The sequence below is a fragment of the Phascolarctos cinereus genome, unplaced genomic scaffold (genome assembly GCF_003287225.1).
Source record: "Phascolarctos cinereus isolate Bilbo 61053 unplaced genomic scaffold, phaCin_HiC Scaffold_2;HRSCAF=192, whole genome shotgun sequence".
In the NCBI taxonomy this organism is placed as follows: Eukaryota; Metazoa; Chordata; class Mammalia; order Diprotodontia; family Phascolarctidae; genus Phascolarctos; species Phascolarctos cinereus.
In genome coordinates this window covers 145,389,206-145,411,229 of record NW_027555625.1, presented here as the reverse complement: position 1 = coordinate 145,411,229, position 22,024 = coordinate 145,389,206, and the positions used below count along the sequence as shown (strand labels likewise).

Sequence of the window (22,024 nt, the reverse complement as noted above, 5' to 3'; positions counted from 1 at the left end):
AGAGAGAGAGAGAGAGATACATAGATACATAGATGCATATAGATATATGTATACATGTATACACACACATCCCTATGTATATAGATATAGATAGATATATATATTTATATATGCCTTCTTCTTTAAATGTGTAATTTTTAAAGGTTTGTTGAAATTTCTAAGTCTGATCTTAGTGTTTCCAAAGGTCAAAACATTATGCAGTAAACTTTCTCTCTCATTTTGTAACAGATGTGAGCCCTGGAAAGAGAAGTTTTACTTAACACAATCCACTCAAACAGCAAACAACTTAAAGATACTATTAAAGATATTATTCAAGAATAAAGTCCATGGAATGCTTAGCACAGAATAAGGAAGGTGTGGATTCATACGATCAGAGACTTAGTTGCTGGAAGGGACTTTCAAGAGTCAATGAGTCCAATTATTTTATAGGAAATATAGAGAATTCATAGAAAAAATAGGAAACTGGCTTACCCAGGATCACGCAGTTTAGAAATGTCCAAAGCAGGATTCAAATCCAACTCTAAGTCTTACACTCTCACCCACTTATCACACTGCCCCTCAAACCTCACTTCTGACAGTCCAATGGCCTAGGACTTACCTACTGAGTTACAGACCCTTGACATAGGTCAGATCTCCCCTAGTAAAGATCAGATTTTTTCATGACTGGACAGTTTCACTATACGAAAATTCATCTGGGACCTTCCTATTTTTTTCTAATGGTGACAGTCTGTATCCCTATCACCAAAAGTCAGTTTTTCTACTAACTTGCCTTATGCCCATGGGTAAAAGCCACTTGTTTTCACTTCTCTTTTGTTCTGTCTCTGCTCCTACAAAAGGAGGGAGTTTGATCAAATCATCTTTCAGGTCACATCCAGCTCTGATGGTCTGAGAATCTAGCTAGCAGACCTCCAACTTCAACACCACCACTTTTACTACTTCCCTGGCAAAACTGTTCTCAAACTTCCCATTTGGGGAGATCCTTTCTCAGAATAAAGGAAGAGTTCATACCAAAGGATATCTTTGCTCTGGAGTGCTCCAAAGAGGCTGTCAGTCAATTAATTAACAAGTACAGTGGTTAGAGTACTAAGAGTACTAGGCCTGGAGTTAGGAAGACTCATCTCCCTGAGTTCAAATCTGGTCTGACACTTACTAGCAGTGTGATCCTGGGCAAGCCACTTAACCCTGTGTGCCCTGGTTTCCTCATCTGTTAAATGAGCTGGAGAAGGAAATGGCAAACCACTCCAGTATCTTTGCCAAGAAAACCCCAAATGGGGTCATAAAGAGTCAGACATGACTGAAACAACTGAACATACACACATACAGGTATATATACACATAATACATATATATAATACAAACAAAATGTATAGACACACATATAAGCATGTATACTGATTCTGAAGCCACTATTTGGCCCTGCTACCTCCACAATGTAGCTTTCATGAGCCAATATGAGAAATATTTAAGATGCTACCACTGAATCAAATTAAACCAATTTAGATTCAAATTCACTGCATTCTCTCTGCTGTTATTAATAAGTGCTTGTTGATTGACAGCAAATCTTTCTTCTATAGTGAACAGCACAGTGTAACAACAAACGGTTGGTTATCCAGAATAACAATGTTATACCAAATTACGGCAGATGGGCTATAGTAACAGTATCTTTTGTCAATGTGATTACAAAGAATTCTCTACAACAAATGATCTGGTTCAGGGAATACTTTCTCTAACCCAGTGCACCGTAGAACTCTTCTAGTAATAAATACTCACGTATTTACTATAAGCATTAAGTTCCATACAACTCACAGCACATCCAGGAAATGGGATATCTGTAGAGTGCCTAACATGTGGTAAGAACTTAATAAAACGTATTCCCTTCCCCAAAACAAGTATGCTTCTGCATACCCTTTGAGAACTACTGTTGTGGCCCTGCTCATAATATGAAAGTTAAGAAAGGTTTAGTAAGATAGTTCTGTTCCTACTACAGATGGAGAAATAAAGAATTTTCTTAATGCTACCAGGCAGAAATTGCACTCCTGAACACTTGAATTTAAGCATTTAAGCTCTAAAACATTTTCTATTTTAACTTTTTGATGGAAATCTGTTTTTCAAATGGATTACATATTTTACCAACTTCTTAAAAAGAAGCTGAATGTAATATAACTTTTTTCTTAATGGTTCATTAGAATATACATTACAGTGCTTATTATTTCTCCAGTTACCTGTCAATATCCCTCACTTTTTCCCACATCGAATGTTTCAATCACACACATTCCTACACACAAAAAAATTCATCCTTAAACACAGGGTAAGGCAGAATACTAGATGTGGTCCTAGGCTAGACCCCTGGCTCTGTAACTTACTAGGAGAGGGACCTTTGGGAAGCCACGACTTCTCCAGGCATCAGTTTCCTCATCTGTAAAGAGGCTGGACTGAATGATCTTCATGGTCTCAACTGTAAAATGGAGATAAAAGCAGCCCCTACCTCACAGAGGTGATGATGATGTGAGGATCATGTAAGTTATCCCTAGAGCTCCCAGCACAGTGTCTAGAACACAGGAGGTCCTTAAGTGCTTGTTCCTCACCGTCCCGCTTTCTCTTCTGAATTCTGTAAGATAAACAACTAGGTATTTGAAAAGAAAAGGGCGTGGGGCTTGGAAGTGTTTATATGACATATCTCCTCTCTCTCCTCCATTCAGGGTGCTTGCTAATTCACTACAAAATCCTGGGCATCAACTGGTCCATCTCTAACTCAGTCAAATCGAGAAGCATTCATTAAGTACCTACTGATTGCCAGGCACTGTGCTAAGATACAAAGAAAAGCAAAAAAAGACCAGCCCCAGCTCAGGGAGCTTCAAAGCTAAAAGGGGCAACAAAATTTGTCTGTTTCAACACAGTTCTAATACAACGAAAGAAATCAGGCACTATGGCTAATGTTCACAGTGAATTTTTTTTTCCCCTTAGGGTCTCCCTAAAAGACAATGAGTATGAGCAAACTCCAACACACCACCAACCAAAGGAGGAGGCGAGGTAGCCGTGCAGCCAGAACATAGCTATACACGACCTTCTCGACAGAGCTGGGTGCCTGCCTGTCAAGACTTGTGTAATAGCTCGTGTCTGGTGGTTTTTCTAAACTGTGTTTTTTTTTCTTTTTTTTCTGGCAAGAGATGGTTCACTGGGGATGGGAGGAAAAAATATTAGGAAATGAAGGTGATAAAGAAATTTCTGTTTAAAATACTAAAAAACATAGGAATAGATGGTCTTTTCCTCAGAATAAATAAAACACTGAGAGCCACTTGTAATAGAGATAAATGAGAATCCTCTCCAATTAAATCAAGGGTTAAACAAGGACGCTCACTGTCACCACTTCTATTCAACATAGTATGAGAAATTCTAAGTATAACAAAAAGGCAAGAAAAAGAATTGAGGTTGAATAAGCATAGGTAAAGAAAGGAAGGGGAAGGGGAACAATCATTTATTAAGCACTTAATACATCCCCCTATGTGAAGTACTTTACAAACATTATCTCATTTGACCTTTACAATGACCTTGTGAGGTAGATGCTCTTATTACCCCCATTTTACAGATGGAGAAACTGAGGCATACATAGGTTAAAAAACTTGCCCAGGGTCATACAGCTATTAAGTGTCTCAAGACAGAGCAGAACTTCATTCCAGTGCTTTATCCACTGAGCCACCTATCTGCCTCTGGAAGAAACAAAATTATCACTTTCTGCAGATATGATAGTGTACTTAAAGAATCCTAAAAAGGCAACTAGAAATTAATTGAAATTAACTGAATTAAATGCAACTTCAGCAAACTTGCAGGGTATAATAAGCCCACACAAATCATCAGCATTTCTTCATAAAACCAATAAAACAAAGCAGGAAAAGATAGAGAAATTCTACTTAAAATAACTACAGAATGCATAAAATACTTAGGAGTCCCAACTCTCAAAATGCATTCTTTCACCTGCTGAATCACTACAGAGATGCTGGGCACCAATTCCATTTCAGCTCGAGTTCATGAAGATAATTTCAAAGCAATGCATTCATTTTAAATAAAATTCAGTGTATCAGAATAAAGAAAGCAAACAAAAAAGTCTCTGAGAAGTCAAACTAGATGTCAAAGTCCATGTACTAGCTTTAATCACAGAATGGCCCCTCACTTGGATCCTATTTATTCTTACTTTACACACAATTCTAATAAACTGTCGAGTTTCCATTTTAAAAAGCAAAATTGGAGGCAGGAAAGGTGTTAATAGAGACAGGTAAGCTAACAGCATTAAGATGTAGCAGCAAAACTGATATAAGTTCTTTCCCCAAAAAAATCTTTCCTTCTTACTAATTTCCTTATTACTGCCCAGGGCACCATCATCTTTTTCTCAGTCACCCTGGCTCACAACTTTGGTGTCATCCTCAACTTCTCACTAGACCTATCAAATTATTTGCCAAGTCCTGCCAATTCTACCTCTGTTAATATTTCTCATCTATACCCCCTTCTCTCCTCTGACCCTGCCACCACCACAGTTACAAGTCCTCATCATCTCACACCTGCAATACTACAGCAGCCTGCTGGGTGATCTCCCCACCTCAAGTCTCTGCCCTCGATAATCTACCCCTCTACTCAGCTATCAAATTGATCTTCCTAAAGTAAAGGTTTCACCCTGCTGATCAATAAAGCCCAGTGGCTTGTTGATTTAAAAGACCTCCAAAAAACTGTCAGTATGAGGTCATTTAATATAAGGGGAAATTGTTTTTCCAGCTCAACGTTCCTAAGGATATCACTATAATGAACATTCATACCTACTAAGCCCCTGTATGGAAATTTTCTCCAACAAATACCCTTCAAAGCAGATCTCAACTTTCTATGATTTATTAAGTCCTAGGAAGCTGACTGAGATACAAAGAAATTAAATATCTTTCCCAGAGTCACAGAGCTACTTACTAAGAGTCAAAGATTCGACAAGATTTGAACCCAACTCTAATTGATTCAAAGCCCATTACACCCTGCTGACTATTGCAATAATGGAAAATACCATGAAAAGTTTACATTATGTTCAGTATACTGTTTAAGAAGGCAAAGAAAAGTACAATCTATTTTTAGAAAAATTCCATCTTTCTAAAAGGTTAAAATGGGTGAGACAGTTAAAATGTAGGGGGTGGGGGGAATCTAGTTTTGAAGCCAAGAGGGGTTTAAACTTCAGTTTTTGATGAGACCTGTGATTTGACTGGTGTGAGGAGCTCCCAAAGAGAAACTCACTCTCTCTCACATTCTCTCTCACACACTCTCTCTCTCTATGCCAATGCAGTATTATCTGGAGAATGTATTTATCTTGAATTGCTTATTCCCTAATGGTACCACTTTCAGCATTTTAGTACACATGAAAGAAACAGGTAACCTGACTGACAAGAGAAAAGGTTATCAAACTTGATGAGATGTGTGTAGAGAAAGGCCTACGGTAGGGAGGGCCCTCAAAAAAAGTACTTCCCCCACCATCTGGAATCAAGATGAGGAAATATCCCCCTATGATGGAGAAGCTAACAAAAGTCAACACACACACAATGGGTGGAAATTAGGCATCTACAGAAGTCTTCCCCCAACGAAATGATCCTAACAGACAGAGAGAGAGATGGTTTGTACAGTGGCCAGCCTTTTGAATCTAATCAGAACTGCCAATCTAATATGTAAATAAATGTAAAATAAGATACACATACAGAAATCCTATTATAAGATTAAAAAGATATGAATATGGGGGAGGGGGTTAAAGAAGATATAAATAAAACAAAGTGGTAAGGAGGATAAATAATTCTGATAATTTGTGAAAGACTGAAGTCTAAAAGGCTGACATTACCAATTTCTGTTTCTCTAGTCCTACCCAAAGGGCACTTACTGGCCTATACAAGTTGTTTTGTCTACTTGGCAAATATATTCCCTATGGTGGAGAAAGGTTCCCCAGGCCGTCATGGCTTAAATGATACCATCCCCTAAGATCAGCTAATGCCTAGTATTCTGACTGTGCTTAACAAGCAACTCTGAATACTAACTGGGTTTCCCAGTGGGACTCTCCCACAGTGAAGGGACTAGGTTAACTATTTGATAAGAACATTCCAGTCCCCTTGGCAGTCATATTTCCATTTAAATTAATAAGCTGACTTTCTACTGTCTAAATCTATCTCCTATGAGATAGTTATAGTCTAACCAACCTCCCAGGGCTTGATAACTCCCTGAGTGGGTTAAGAGAAAGAAATTTTTGAACCTGACAAGTTGAGGACAAGCACCTAGGCTTGTGGTGACCCTATCAAAGTGCAAGCAATATAGATGAGGCCCTGAATGAAAACGTCCATAGTTTTTAAACATAAGATCACTGATTTAAAGCTGAAAGGGACCCTAGAGGTCATAGATTCTAAAAATATCCCCTTGTTTTACAAATTAGGAAACAGACAGAGAAAGGTTAAATAACTTGTCCAGAGTCAAATACATAGTGTCTGAGATGAGATCTGAAACCAGATCTTTCTAGACTCCAAGTCCAGTGTGCTATCAACAATACTATGCTACATCACAACAGAAGGTACTAATGGCCATGGTGTAGACGGGAGAGAGACAGAGACAGATCACAATATATATATATATATAGTGATATATAGTAACATTTCAGCAAAATATTGAAGAGAATTTAAGCTATAGGAAGACAATTAGTCTAGAACCTCCAGGGCAAGGGTTCTTAACTTGTGGGTCCATTAACTTGTTATTTTTAACATTGTTATAACTATTTCAATATAATTGGTTTCTTCTGCAATCCTATGTATCATATTATATTTTATTCATTTAAAAACATTATTCTGAAAAGGAGTCCACAGGTTTTACCAGACTGACAAAAGGGTCCACAACGCAAAAAATTTAAGAACCCCTGGTCTAGGGAATGTTCTTCTAAGGACTCCCTTTCCCCATACTTGGACTCAAGAAAGGCAGAATCTTAAGGAATGGATGAAAAGATCATGAAGGGAAGGGTATTTGAGTTTTCTTAGGAACTAGGAGTCCCAGATGAGGAAGACAACGGCTTTACAGGAAGGATGATCTCAAGAGGATGTCCTGATTCAAAATCACATCACAGTGCTAGCTCTAAAAGAGTGACCTGCAGGATAACATTCAAACTAAAAACCGGAGAAATAGGAACCCAGAAAAACACAACTCAGATTCATGCAAACTCAACTAGAGCAGCTGAGAGAAAAGCCCTAGGCAGTATTAAAATAAACGAAAGGGAGAAGTCAATCCATCAAAGTGGACGTTAAATGGGCATTGGAAAAAGGCAAAATAGCCAAGTTAGGTTATATAAATGCTTCTGTGTCCATGCTAGAAGGCAAAATGAGATGGCTGAACTGGCATGCTTGGCAACAAACAAGTGTCCTGACATAGTTGGCATCTTAGAGATGCAGTGGCAGGAAGGTAGTCAATGGGATTTGGTGACTGCAGGATACAGAGTTCACAGATGGATAGGGACAGGTGGATAGGAGGAGGTGCAGCACTGAGGGCTACCATAAACTGTAACAGGGTAAAAATAGTACCCAGGGGAAAAAAATGAAAGCACTATGGAATCTCTGGGGCAACCTTCTAAATTCACATAATAAAAATTTAACAAAAGGGATATATTAAAGACTGTATCACTAGGATAGTGCAACTATATAAAAACACTTAATGACATTTTAAAAAACTTCAAAATTAGGTAGGAAAGTGAACAGGGGAGACTTTAAACATAGAACTGCCAGATGCTGCATTAGGAAGAAGTGGAAATGACTGCTTTCTAGAATTGGCAGTTTAAGAGGCTGCCGCTAAAGGAGAACATACAAGATATGGTCCTGATTAGTGAAGATGAGACCTGTCCAAAATGTGGCCAGGTGTGAGCTACTAAATAACAGTGATTGCAACACAAATTAAATTCATCTTTTATGGCAGGAGAGGGAACATCTAATAATTCCATCACACAGTTTCTGTTTCAGAAAAGGGAATTATGACAAACTATATTGGGAGGGAAGGAATGAAAGCAAATTAAATAAAAGTCAGAACTTCAATGCTTCAATGGGTTATGATCGCTTCCATCTGAGCGTTCCTTCCAATGGGGCACATCACAACAGACCCAAACTTCTTCAGCTTATGTAATTCTTGTCTGACTCCCATAAATACTCATGGGGGTGCACCCAATGTTCTGGGGACTTTTTCCTCCAGAACTCCTGATGGTGTATGGATACCAAAGGTGCACATGAGCTCACACCATTATTGGTTGACTTCCTTTTCTAGTAATCTGTCCGCTGACATGCTATTTCTGGTAATATTTTGTTGGTAATTTGGGTATTGTTGTTGTTCAGTCATTTTCAGTTGTGTCCAACACTTTCTAACCACATTTGGGGTTTTCTTGGCAAAGATACTGGAGTATTTTGCCATTTTCTTTTCCAGCTCATTTTACAGATGAGGAAACTGAGGTAAACAGGGTTAAGTGATTTGCCCAGGGTCACACCACCTGGCTGCTTTTGTTGGTAATACCACATATCTTCTCTGTCTTCCACATAATTCTTTAGAGGCTGTGGAATGTCGCATCTTGGAACCATACTGCATCACTATATGACTACTGATATAAAAAAGATGAGCCACTGTGGCAGAGAAAAGCTTGGAGTCATTACAAGTGCCATACATTTTCCCTAAAAGGGTATTCAGTTTGCTCTCCATACTCTGCTTCAATTCTGGGCCAAGTTCAATGTTCACCTGCAATGTCTAACCAAAATATACAAAAAGTTGCACTAACTTGTATAGGTTGTCCATCTATCTGAATACCACAGTCCAAGCAATGAGCATTTTATTCCCATATGGTTTTTCCTATGTGGATCACTAGGCCAGTTTCTCTCTTGAGCAATTATGGATCTCATTTCATAAGCTATGTAATGCTTTGGGACTTGATGCAAACCTCAACAAAAAAAGAGCATCTAGAGACCCTACTATCTACAAGGAATCGTTTCTTCATTTGGATTCTATAATGAGATCCTCCATGATGATTGCTAACACCTTTGACAAGTATTGGTCTCTTTTATGCCTCACTTGATATTAAAGGGTTTATAGACAGTTATCCCTGTCTTACACATTACAAGGAACACTGTCTGATTTTAACACGTACAAAATACATTGACAGAGTAAAGACCCTCAAGTAGTGCTATGCTCTTCCAAATCCCACAAACGATAAAAGGTCAGGATCTTTCTGTTAATCTTTTTTCTGTAAATATGGTCAACTATAGAACACAATCTATAAAATTCTGTTTATTTCCTTCTTAAACTTTCAGCAAAAATACCTTTGATATACATGTAGATAATTTTCAAGTATTTCTGAGATTGAAAAATAAGTATTAATTTATACTTTCTCAGTTTTTATACTTTCTTAGCTCCCTTTTTTGGATTAAAATAAGGCATCTTGAAAATCAATCCCTCAATGCCTTTAAAACTGTGTCACCTTCAGCACTGACCTGTTCTGTATATACTCTGTCCTGTGCAAGTAGCTTCCCATTTTTTGTTATTGCCCTTGTCTGCCATATCTTTCCACCTCAAAAGAAGAAATCCTTGCTAGTTGAGATTATTTTTAAAATCCTGTTAGCCTCCTCATTATAGCAATTATATTAGTTTTTTAGGAAATGCTTATAAATCTGTGTCAATATCTATTATGTCAACTTTTCCAACCTTTTTGTTATCAATGTATTGTTTCAATCAGTTTGGAGTTCCTCATTTGAGAATAATGGCTTCTCATTTTTATTCTCAATTCTAATCTGGCACTGATTTTGATTTTTGCTCCAACAAGTCACTGGTCTGACTTAACACAGACCATTTTATAAATGACTATCATATCAGTAACAAGTCACCTCTCATCTTTCAAAAGGTAATCAATTTCATTTGGGGGGGATATTTTTTGGTGCTTGCCATATCCAGAGGCTCCTCTCCTAACTCTCTTCTTGAAGGAGCTATTTTTGACCTATAGGCAGAAAACTTCTGTATAGTCTATTAAGTCTTGTCCTGTCTCACTTCTTACTCCAAAAGTCTATTTTCGATTATGAGTTTTGCCAACTTCCTTTGTATCCAACACTTACGCATTAAAGTCAACAAAGACTATTTAATTTAGAGGGTCTTAGCAAGCAAGCTCTTCAGAGAATTCTGTTACCTCCTCATGCTTTGTAACAGATGCTGGTACATAAATTGAGGTTATTTTTGTAGTTTCATGGTCTTTTTGCAAACATTTGAGTATTTCAATAAGAGATGATCAAGAATCACTTGAAAATGTTTCTTGTTGCCCCTGGACACTCAATTAAACTAAGTGTGACAATTCCTTTCTTAGCTTCTCTAACAAGAACCTATCAGTCACCTTTTCATTTAGTTGTTACTTCATTTTGTCTTCTGGTTCCACTTATAGTAAGAACATCAAGACAGGTATGATTCAGTTCCTTCAGTAGCAGCATGTCCACTCATTATTCAAATTTACATTAACAAACAACTCCGTTGCTGTTTGTAAACTGTCCAAAAACCTGATTCTTACCACCTTTTACCTACCCTCTTCCCCACCATTCAGCCATTATCACCACAGAAGCAAAAGTGGGTCATAAAGGACTGGGGGCCATTTTGTATTTTTCTTTGTTTCAATGGTTGCCATGGCTAAAGAATTTGTCACCAAGTAGCCAGCCTATTAGTGATGAGCCTCATCCTACTTAACTAGGCTGGTACTTGGATAAGAGACACAATCTGTTGGCAGGATTATACCTGAAGCCTTTCCAACATGGCAGAACCCGCCAGAGCTCAGGCTTCAAGAACACAGGGTCATCCTATAGCACAATGAGGTACAAAACAGGGTTTGTGGAGAACTACAATCCATAAAAAACTCAGATACTACTTAACATGCAAGGAAAAGTATAGCTTAAGGATTAAAAAAAAATTAGGAACTCCAAGCAATGCCCGGAATGGACAACTAGAAGAGTCAAAGAGGTTACTGCAAAGTGCAAGTAGAGAGAACTGACAAATTCACAAGTATGGCAGGAAAGTGTCTGCAAGGTAGAAGTGGAGAAAACAGGGAAACTCATATGTAAACTAGAAACTAAGGGGTCAAAAAAGACCCTGGAGATCACTCTGCAAGGGACTCAGTGGGACTCCTTGATAAAAGCGGAGAAAGAATACATGCATTACTGATGAAAAAGGAGACAGAGAGGTTGAATGAACCTTGTACCTTGGTCTCTACTGAGAATATTAATAAGATCCCTCTTCCCAAAGTATCCTCTTAAGGAGGAAGACATTAGTATTACAACAAAGAGTTATATTCAATTAGATCACAGATTAGGATTTTGTGCTAGGGAAATGACAGAGGTAATTTTCCCTCTGAGGAAAAACTCCCATCATTAGTAGGCTTGAGAAGAAAAGAATAAGTCACTTACCCTTAATAAGAAAAAGTTAATCTAGCAAATTTCTGCAAATCTCTTGGAATAAACTATTGTACTATGTTATAACAGATTTACTTATTTTGCCATTTCTGTGAGCCCATTCTCTCTTTTTTCCCCCTTTTCCCTCTCCATTAACTATTTGCTGCTCACTATATGTCAGTCAGAAGGCAGGGTGGTAAAGAAGAAAATTAAAGGAAATAATCTTTGTTCAGTTAGAACTCAAGAGCTAGAATTAGTATGAGGTAACTGGGGCTATGCCTCAAAGTTTAATAATAGCAGACGGAGCACCATTTCTGTTATATTCTTCAAAGCTACCCAACTATCATAGTCCCTTCTCCAAGTCCCAGGACTGTACTCTTAGAATCTTCCTTTATCATGGTATAGTGGAAAGATTACTAGATTTAAAGTCAGAGGGCTTGGGTTCACATCCTAGTTCTGCTTTTACTACCTGTGTAATCACAGGCATATCACTTTCCCTTCTGAGGCCTATTTGTTCTGTCAAATAAGGGAGCTGGACCAGATGACCTTTGAGGTCCCTTCGAGCTCTACAGCTCTGCCCCACAATAGTTATGATCCATATTCAGGATGTTCAAATCTTAAACTGATCAAATGAATGTAGATATGCCACCAGGGACCAGAAAACCTCCACTTGAGAGTTCTCAAGGATATAACTGGGAAACTTTATGATCACTTATCACAATCTGCTACCATTCCAAAGGACCCAAGATTGCAAATGTGATCCTTATTCATAAGAGGGAAGGGGTGGGGGAGGAATGACAACTCAATTACAAACCACTGAGTTTTACCTCCATACCAAGAAAACTGACAGAATCTATTCTAAAGGATAGAATCATTGAACAAAAATAAAGATTAGAACCTACTGGGGGGAAAGGCAACCTGGTTTCTATAATGATATCATGCCCGATTAATTCATTAGAGCTCTCTGAGGAGATAAATACACATGTAAATCAAATGGGTATCAGTGGATATAAATCCTTAGACATTCAAAGCTATTGACAAATTTCTATACCAAAGTCTATTTAAAAAATTAAGTCATTCAGAGACATGCTGGGAAAGGCTTTTCTCTGATGGGAGGAGATTGACTTAAGATAGAAAACAAACACCAGGAAATAGCTGGGCACTTGTCTGAACTACAGATTGGTACTAAGGTCAGTCTTATTTAACATCTCCATAAATGATATAAAGGAAAGAAAACACAATGAAATCTTTAAGTTTGTGGGGAGATAGCAGACTTCTCCAGGTAGCACCAAGCCAATGGGGACAGTCTCTATGACAAGGACAACAAATATGACATTTAATTGGCATTTTACTTTCATCTGAGCCTCAAACAATGTTGTGAGTGAGGTACTGCATACTATTTAACAAACCAGGAAACTGAGGCTCAGAAAGGCTGACTTGCTCACAGTATCAAAGCTAGTGCTTATCAGTGGCAGAATCAGAGTTCAGCTTTTCTGGATTCCACAATGAACCAAGAAGATAAGTAATAACAGAAGCATATATGAGGACTTAAAAGACCAAATTATTTATAGATACAAAATGAAAGACTACTAAGCCACAGGAGGCTGGGACTCAAGAATCATGGTCAATTGTTTCCTGAGAACACCTACCCGCTGTTACACTGGGCCTACAAAATGCCAGCAAAATACCGAGCATCATCAAGAAAAGTACTCACTTCAAACGTCTGCTGAAACCCCTCTAAGAGTTTGGAAGCAGTCTTTTAAGAACTGTTATGGCTGGAAAATTCCAGTAGCCAACCTGGTGATTATCTAATAGTCTGTCAACAAGCATTTACTGAGTGCTTATTATGTACCAATCACTGTGCTAAGCACAGGGGATACAAGGAATGGCAAAAGACAATCCCTGCTCTCACAGAGCTAACAATTTAATGGTGGAGACAACGTGCAACAAGATATTCACAGGAAAAATTCTAAATAATCAACAGAGAGAAGGCAATGACTTTAAGGGGAATAGGGGAAGGCTTCTCACGAGGCAGAAATTTAGCAGCTGGGACTTGAAGGAAACCAGAAAAGGCAGGATGCAGAGAGCATTCTAGGAATGGGGAACAGCCAGTGAAAAAGTCTAGGGTAGGGAGATAGAGTGTCACGTTCAAGGAACAACATGGAAGGCAATGTTGCTAGATCACAGGGTTCATAGACAGCAGAAAAAAACATATAAGACTGCAAAGGTAGTAAGGAGCCAGGCTCTGTCTGGTTTTTAAAGCCAAACAGAGAATTTTATATTCAGTCCTGGAAATAATGAGCCACAGGAATTAACAGAACAGGAAAACTGGCAGATTTGACAGATCAAACCTGTGCTTTAGAAAGATGTCACTGAGACAAAAACTCACTATTTGATTAAAAACTGCTGGGAAAACTGGAAAACAGCATGGCAGAAAATATGTACAGACCAACACTTTATACCATATACCAAGATAAGGTCAACATAGGTATGTGATTTAGACATGAAGGGTGATTTTTGCTAGTTCAGTCATTTTCAGTGGTGTCCAATCTTTCGAGACCGCATTTGGGGTTTTCTTGGCAAAGACATGAGTGGTTTGCCATTTCCTTCTCCAGCTCATTTAAAAGATTAAGAAACTAACGCAAACAGAGTTAACTGACCTGCCGAACGTCAAAGTGTATGAAGTCAAATTTAAACTTGGGGAGATGAATCTTCCTAACTCCAGTCCCAGCACTCTATCCACTGCGACACCCAGCTGCCCCTATAAAGGGTGATACCATAAGCAAATTAGAGGAGCATGGAATTGCTTACATGTCAGATCTATGAATAAGGGAAGAATTCAAAACCAAACAAGAAATAGAGAGCATTACAAGATACAAAATGGCTAATTTTGATCATATTAAATTTAAAAGTTTTTGCAAAAAAAAAGCAAAAACAAAGACAATCAAGATTGGAAGGAAAGAAGAAAGCTGGGGGAAATTTTTTTATATACCAAGTGGCTCTGATAAAGGCCTCATTTCTCAAATATATGTAGAACTGAACCAAATTTATAATAATACAAGTCATTCTCCAATTGATAAATAGTCAAAGGATATGAACAGGCAGTTTTCAGATGACGAAATCAAAGCTATCTATAGTTATGTGAAAAAATGCTCTAAGTCACTATTGATTAGAAGAATGCGAATTAAAACAACTCCGAGGTACCACCTCACACCTATCAAATTGGCTAATATGACAGAAAAGGAAAACAATAAATATTGGAGAAGTAGGAAAATTGGGAAACTAATGCACTATTAGTGGAGTTGTAAACTGATCCAACTATTCTGGAGAACAATTTGGAACTATGCCCAAACAGCAATCAATCCAGCAAAACCACTACTAGGGTCAGTATTCCCAAAGAGATCCTAAAAAAGAGAAAAAGACCTACATGCACAAAAATTTATAGCAGTTCTTTTTGTGGTGGCCAAGAATTGGAAACTGAGGTAATGCCCATTAACTGGGGAATGGTCAAACAAGCTTTGGCATATGATTGTAATGAAATACTAATGTGCTGTAAGAAATGACGAGCAGGATGATTTCAGAAAGACTTACATGAACTCATGCAAAGTTCTCCTGGTAGAACCAGAGAAAGAACTCCAGAGAAAGAACTGATGGAATCTGAATGCAAATCAAAGCATACTATTTTTCATTTTCTTTGTTTTTTGTGGGGTTTTTCTGTCTGTTTTCTTTCATAACATGACTAACAAGGAAATATGTTTTGCATGACTGCACAAGTATAACCTATATCAAACTGCTTATCACCTCAGGGAGGAGAGAGGGAGGGAGAGAATTTGGAACTCAAAAATTTTTTAAATGAATGGTTAAAAATTGTATTTACATGTAATCAGGGGGAAAAGAAAAATATTTTTAAAAAAGATAAAGAAGGACCATATAGGCAGCTGAATAGAGGACGGACTGAAGAGGGGAGAGACTGGTGATGAGAGCCTGCATCAGGATGGTGATGGTTTCAGGGGAGAGAAGGTGTTATGAGAGATGTTATAAAGGTAGAAACAACAAGACAGCAACAGACTGGATATGTGGTATGAGTGCAAGTGAAGAGTTTAAGAAGACACCAAGGTTATAAGTTTGGGTGACTGAAAGAATGATGGTATTTTCTATACTAATAGGGAAATTCAGAAGAGGAGGTATGGAGGGAAGGACAATGGTTCCATTTTAGACATAGTGATAAACAGATCTGAGAATCATCTACATACAGATGAAAACTGAACTCATGGGAGCTGATGAGATCACCAAGTGAAATGGCATAAAGGGAAAAGAGAAGAGGACCCAAGACAGAGCCTAGAGGGATACCTACATTTAATGGGAGTAACTAGGATGAAGATCTGGCAAAGGAGACTGAGGAGCCATCAGAGAGGTACAGAGAAAACCAGAGAAGATAGTGTCATGATAACTGATAGAGAGAGGATGCAGGAGAAGAAGGCGATCAACAGTGTGGAAAGCTTCAGAGAAGCCAAAAAGAATGAGTATTGGGAAAAGGCATTAGACTTGGAAATTAAGTGATCGTTGGTACCTTTGGAGAGAGTTTGTCATTGTTATTGCTAAGTTGTTTCACTCACCTCTGACTCCCCATGAATCTACTTGAGGTTTTCTTGGCAAAAATACTGGAATGGTTTGCCATTTCCTTCTCCAGCTCATTTTACAGATGGGGAACTGAGGCAAACAGGGTTAAGTAACTTGCCCAGGATCTCTCACAGCTACTAAGTGTTTGAGGCAGGATCTGAACCCCAGGTCTTCTTGACTGCAGGGCCAATACTCTATCCACTGCATCATCTAACTGTCCTTGAGGAGAGTAGTTTTAACTGAATGAGGTCCAAAGCACAGAGTTTAGAAGAGGACTAGAGGAGGGAGAGGGGAGAAACTGATTTTTAAATGGCTTTCTCAAAGAGCTTAGCCATGGAAGGGAAGAGAATGTAGGATTAAGGAGTTTTTTATGACTGGGAGGCCCAGGGGAAGACATGGACATGTTTACAGGAAGCAGAGTAGCAGCCAATAAAAAGGGAAAAACTGAAGATTATTGAGAGCGGGAATGATACACGGGGTAATTTGTTGGAGAAGACAAGATGTAATGGGGTCATCTGTGCATGTAGATATGTTTGCCTTGACAAGGAGAGGGCTACCTCTTCACATGAGACAGCTAAAGGAGGAGATGGTGGGAGAAGACATATGAGAGACATGAGATGATAAAAAAAAAGGCCTTATAAATATATAAAGCTCCTGTGTACAACCCACAAATAAAAAAAAATTAAGGCTCTGTTTGTGGTTTTAGTTCCTCCATAAAGACATTATGGAGCTAAGAAGATCAACTGAAATGATAGCAGGAAGGGGGAAAGGGGTGAGGGTAGGGGCTGCCATATATGGCAGACTTAAAAGTCTAGAACTTTTCAGCCTCAAAATACAGGATACTGAGAAGGATATAACCATAAAGCCACGAATAGCACAGTCTCATCCATCAAATCCCAAAGACAAGTGACAATCACCAAAACGGGTGAGAAAACAAAAAAATTAAATATAACACATTACCCTGTAACTCTGTCCAAATCAGTATCATATTCCTAAAGGATTCAGTAGGCAACTGGATACCAGGCTAGAGAGACCATGGATCTGACCCAGTCTGACAGTTCCTAGGTTCTATATTCATAGACCCAGTTTTCTAGAAGTTCCATGGACATTTATGGTATCAGTTTCCTCAGCTATAAAATGAGGTCACTAAATTACAGAGATGATATCTAAGGCCCTCTCAGGCTCTAATATTTCTTGAATTTTAATGATGGTTAGAAATGCAAATATAGAGAAGCATGGACCATAACCTTTTAATAAATAAACTATTAATAAAAATAACCCATGCTGACAAAATAAAAGCGTAAATCATTGCCATCCTTCCTAGGAGCCCTAACTAGCCTTAAACTAAAGTGGTATCATAATTTCTAGATAGAGTTATAGGTGGCTGCTTAACCGTCCAGCTTTTCTCCTTTACACACCCTGTAAGACTAGGGCCAAAGTCCTATAAAAAGGTGGCATGCCATGACAATGGAGTTGATTGTGAGGCACATAGAAGAAACCTCTTTCAGTAACAGCTCTCCACTTCCACCCACCTCCCCCAAAGGCTGAACACAAAAGGCAAGAATATGTACTGAACACACACTAAATATACCTGTGCCTATCTCCGTGGCCACACAAAATCCCCTCCTCCTACAAATTCAACACCCCCAATAGAACTGAAACTTCTTTTGGGCAGGAACTGTTTTGGTTTTTATATTTCCAGCCTATCACAATACCTTGTGTGTAACAGATGCTTCATAAATGCTTTTTCATTTCACTTCCATGGTCATCCCAACTTAGAGAATTCCTCAAAAGAGCTTAATTTATTTGCCTGGGTTATTAAAATGCAGAACCTGCCTGAAGGGAGGTAGCTGGTGTATAGTATGTTGTTTTTGGGAGATTTCTTAGGTCTTTCTATTTTAAGGGGGGGAGGGTAAAGTACAATGACCTGACAGCATGTTTCAAAGAGGCAAGGAGTTCAACAATGGAGAACACATCTGGTTCTAGTCGACCCTGTGCTAAGAAACACAGGATCTTGTTTCAACATCACAAGCCCAGCCCTGTAGCTTTGCAAACTGTGAAGTTTATGTGCTAGTTCAAGGAGGAGGGAGGGAGAGAGAGAGAGAGAGAGAGAGAGAGAGAGACAGAGAGAGAGAGAGAGAGAGAGAGAGAGAGAGAGAGAGAGAGAAAAAGGAGAGGAAGGGAAAGAAGGGGAGGGGGAGAGAGGAAGAGGGAGGGGGAGGAGGAGGAGGGGAGAGAGAGAGAGAAAGAGAGAGACAGAGAGAAAGAGAGAGAGAGAGAGAGAGAGAGAGAGAGAGAGAGAATGAATGAATGTTAAAGGGGTCTCACAGGAATCCTACAGGAATATCCCAGGAGCTTTTTGAGTTCTTCCAACTCAGCACTTGATCACTCCAGAAAAAAAAGGAAACTACACCAGACACACAATTCTATAACAGCTCTTGGCCACACTGAATTGTACATTTAATTCTATGAGCTTGGAAGGCTCAAAGGGCCTGATAAAGGCAGTGTGGTATATAATAACAAAAAGTAATAGATCTGGAGACACAGAACATGGATTCTAGTCCTGAGCTGCCATTACCTTTTTAACCTTTGAAATAGCCACTTAATCTCTCTAGGCCTTGTTTCCCCTAATTGGTTAAAATAGGACTAATACCCAACCAGCCTACATCACAGAGTTGTAATCTTGAACTGAAATGTGTACATGAGCACTATACCTATATAATGTGTTATTTTACTATCACCAAGTCTCAAACATTTGTGTCACATAGTTCAGCCCATGCCATAGCATTCATCATCAAAGAATCAAGAATTAAAAACATAAATAGTGGTCCAAGATTTTAGAGAGTGTAGAGGACCTCAGCTGCCCCAAACAAGGTTAAGAATAGTAAAACCGACTTCCTGCTTCATAGAAATATTGTGTAGGACAAAGCACTTTTTAAAAAAAATCTATAAAACAGTACATAATTATAAAGTCCTACAGAAATGCAGAATAATTTTAATAACATGTTTTAAAATTGTCCTTCAGGAATTAGAACTTTGAGCTGTCCTATCAGATGTGTGAAATCTCTGTTGTGCTATGCAAAGAGCCTAAGTACCATGGAGACAGTCAACATAAAAACAGGTAATAAGATCAAATTGGATGGAGGACATAACAAATTTAAAAACAGCACACCAAGAAGCAATTCACTTTCAGTAAAAAAAAAAAAAAAGAAAGAAAGAAAAGAAGGAAGATCTACGTCTATGAATTTCTACACTATGAAAAATTCTCCCTAGACATAGTTACTCCTGCCAAGAAGACCTCATAGCCTTCTGACCCTCAATGGATAATAATGGGTGCGTGCTTCTATTATTTCTTGCCCCCTTTCTGCCTTCTTTTTCAGCAAGCATAGTAGGCAGTACAATTTCTTCATTGGGCCCACTCCAGCAAAACACAGGCAAACTAAAATACAGCAAGGATTCTTAACACTCATCCTGGGACACAAGAGGTACACCTGTTGACTTGTTACACACTTCAACTTGAAATAAATCCATCTCTCTCTAAACGCTGCCAGTTCTTAATTCATTCCTTTCCCACAGCTCTCTCCCCATTATTATTTTACCCAGTGTGAAGCTCTGACTTCTGAGGTTGCTGAATACAGTACTTTGATGTTTCTAAGTTGGGGGGCGGGAAGAGGGGGAGGGAGAGAGGAAGATAGAGAGGGAGGGGAAAGAGAGAGACAGAGAGAGAGAGAGAGAGAGAGAGAGAGAGAGAGAGAGACAGACTGACTATTTGCTGTGAAGTCGAGCTGAAGCTGGAGCTTAGACTCGACAAACTCTAGCTCCCATTCCCCTTCCAGGGCTCTCTCTATATAATATATTCTCTGTGTTCTGTCTCCTCTAGCCCCACTGCCTTTTTTTTTTAAGGGTCATATCTGAAGTTCAACCAAGAAAAAGGTCAGGAAGGATTTGATCTAAATCATATGTGTAAACCAAATTAAAATAAAGCAAGAAGGCTGTATTTAATCAAATTGTCCTACCAGTCAAGAAAGAAAACATGAAAAAGACTGACAGTTCAAATCAATTGACAATCTTATTTTCTGATATAGACTAAATAAGAAGCACAAAATATTCGAGCTGGAAGAAACTTCTGAGATCATCAAAATCCAACCCCCACATTTCATAGATGAAGAAACAGAGGGCCACATTCTTCTGGAATATTTTTACTCAAAGTTTCTCCAATTTCTAGTGCCCCTCCTTCTTTGCAGTTTTTTATCTCCACACTTTTTTCATTGCCCAGATCTACTGGACCAATAATTCTCTATTCATTTATTTTACTAAAACCTTGTGCTTTTTAGATGAGGATTCAACTTTGTGTACCCCACATTTGCAAAGAAAACATTCCTAATCGAGTATACTTGTATCTCATTCAGTCACACACAGAGAGCAATTAATAGGAATAATGTCTCTAGCAATAAAACTAAGCATACTTTTTATATTCAAAAGGACTCTAGAACAGCAGTTCTCAGTACTCAAGATCCTTTTAAGGGGGCTTGTGGGGTCAAAACTATTTTTATAACAATAGGATATTTTCATTTCAATTAAAGGTTCTGGGGTAGGTCCAATAAATTTTAAAAGTAAAAAAAAAGGGGTCTGAGACCAAAAGGTTTGAGAACTGCTGGTCTAGACCAAAGGTAAGATCCAGAATTCACCAAGGCTACAGACAACAACCTCATTTTCCCCCAAAATGCTAATTCCCAATATTCAGTTATTTTAGGGAAAAGAATTGACAAACTGAATTCAATGAACAATTGTCTAAACACATCTATGTGTAAGACATTGTTATAGGCAGGAGGACACAAAAAATGTAAACTGTCCCTGCCCACAAAGGGTTTATATTCTGGGGAAAAGAGTGAGAGGATACATCATATGCATATGTGAAAACAAAGCATACAGAAAGCAATACAAAGTAATTTCAAGAAAGAGTGCTAATAAATGTGGGGGAGAGCCTCCTCCTTCAATCAACTGCCAAATCTTGTCAAGGCCACCTCTTCAATCAACATTGCCAAGTCTGGCCATTTCCTTCCCCTCATGCCACAGACAATTCTTCAATTCTGCATCAGCTCCTACTGCACCCGGCTCCTACCTGATCTCTCCACATCCAGGCTTTCCTGTCTTCAACAAATCCTCCACAGAGAACGTGATTTTCCTAAAGCAGATGTCTAACCCATTTCGTTCTCTTGCACAAAAAGTTCCAGAGGCCCCTTATTACCTCGGGGATAAAACTCAAATTCCCAGGAGTAGCATTCAAAGCCCTTCACAATCTTGACTCCAGCCCGTCTTTCCCAAATGATTACGCATTACTCCTGCTCACATGCTCCACATTCCAGCCAAAATAGTCTAACCCACTATGTCTTTGCACAGGATGTACCCTATTGGAACCATGTTCCTCAACAGGCCTTTCCTTATTCACCCACTTGCTGGCTTTTCCTCCTCCAAATCATTCTGTATGAAGTTTCTATTTGTCTATATTTGGGAGTATGTTGCAAACCCCGCCCTCCAACAGAAATGTAAGCTCCTTGAGGGCAGAAACTCTCACTTTCGTATTTCTATTCAGAGCACAATGCTTGGTATGTAATAAGCAATTAATAAATGCCTGTGGATTGAATCAGGTGGCATCTGTGCTATGTGCTTCAAAGGAATCTAGGGATCCTATTAGATGTGAGGAAGGAGTGCACATCTGACATGGGGGGCCACCAGTACAAAAGGTATGGAGGTAAGAAATGAGATGTCATCTAAGAGATGAAACATATACGGGGTGTCCCAAAAGTTTTGGGGCAGCTTTAAGTTAGCAAAGTTATAAAGTAGCAAATATAGCTTTTGGCTGTAGGCTATCCAGTCCCATTCTATAATTGATGAGTTCTGGCTCCCAATAGACTGAGAATTGAGGGGGGAAGGAGGAATGGTTAACAGGGAGTTGAAACCCAAGATAA

At 38.7% G+C, this 22,024-nt stretch overlaps 1 protein-coding gene across 4 annotated transcripts in view; it reads right to left on the bottom strand.

Moving 5' to 3' along the window:
- The window catches only part of ZNF395 (zinc finger protein 395), a 75,253-nt gene that overhangs the window by 40,800 nt on the left and 12,429 nt on the right, over nucleotides 1-22,024 (bottom strand). For 2 of the 4 annotated variants that reach the window (XM_020988686.2, XM_020988695.2), the window contains exon 2: nucleotides 2,486-2,608. The exons of the other annotated variants lie outside the window; for them this stretch is intronic. The gene's annotated coding sequence lies outside the window, so the exon portion shown is untranslated. The remainder of the gene's footprint in view (nucleotides 1-2,485; nucleotides 2,609-22,024) is intronic. 4 annotated transcript variants of the gene reach the window in all.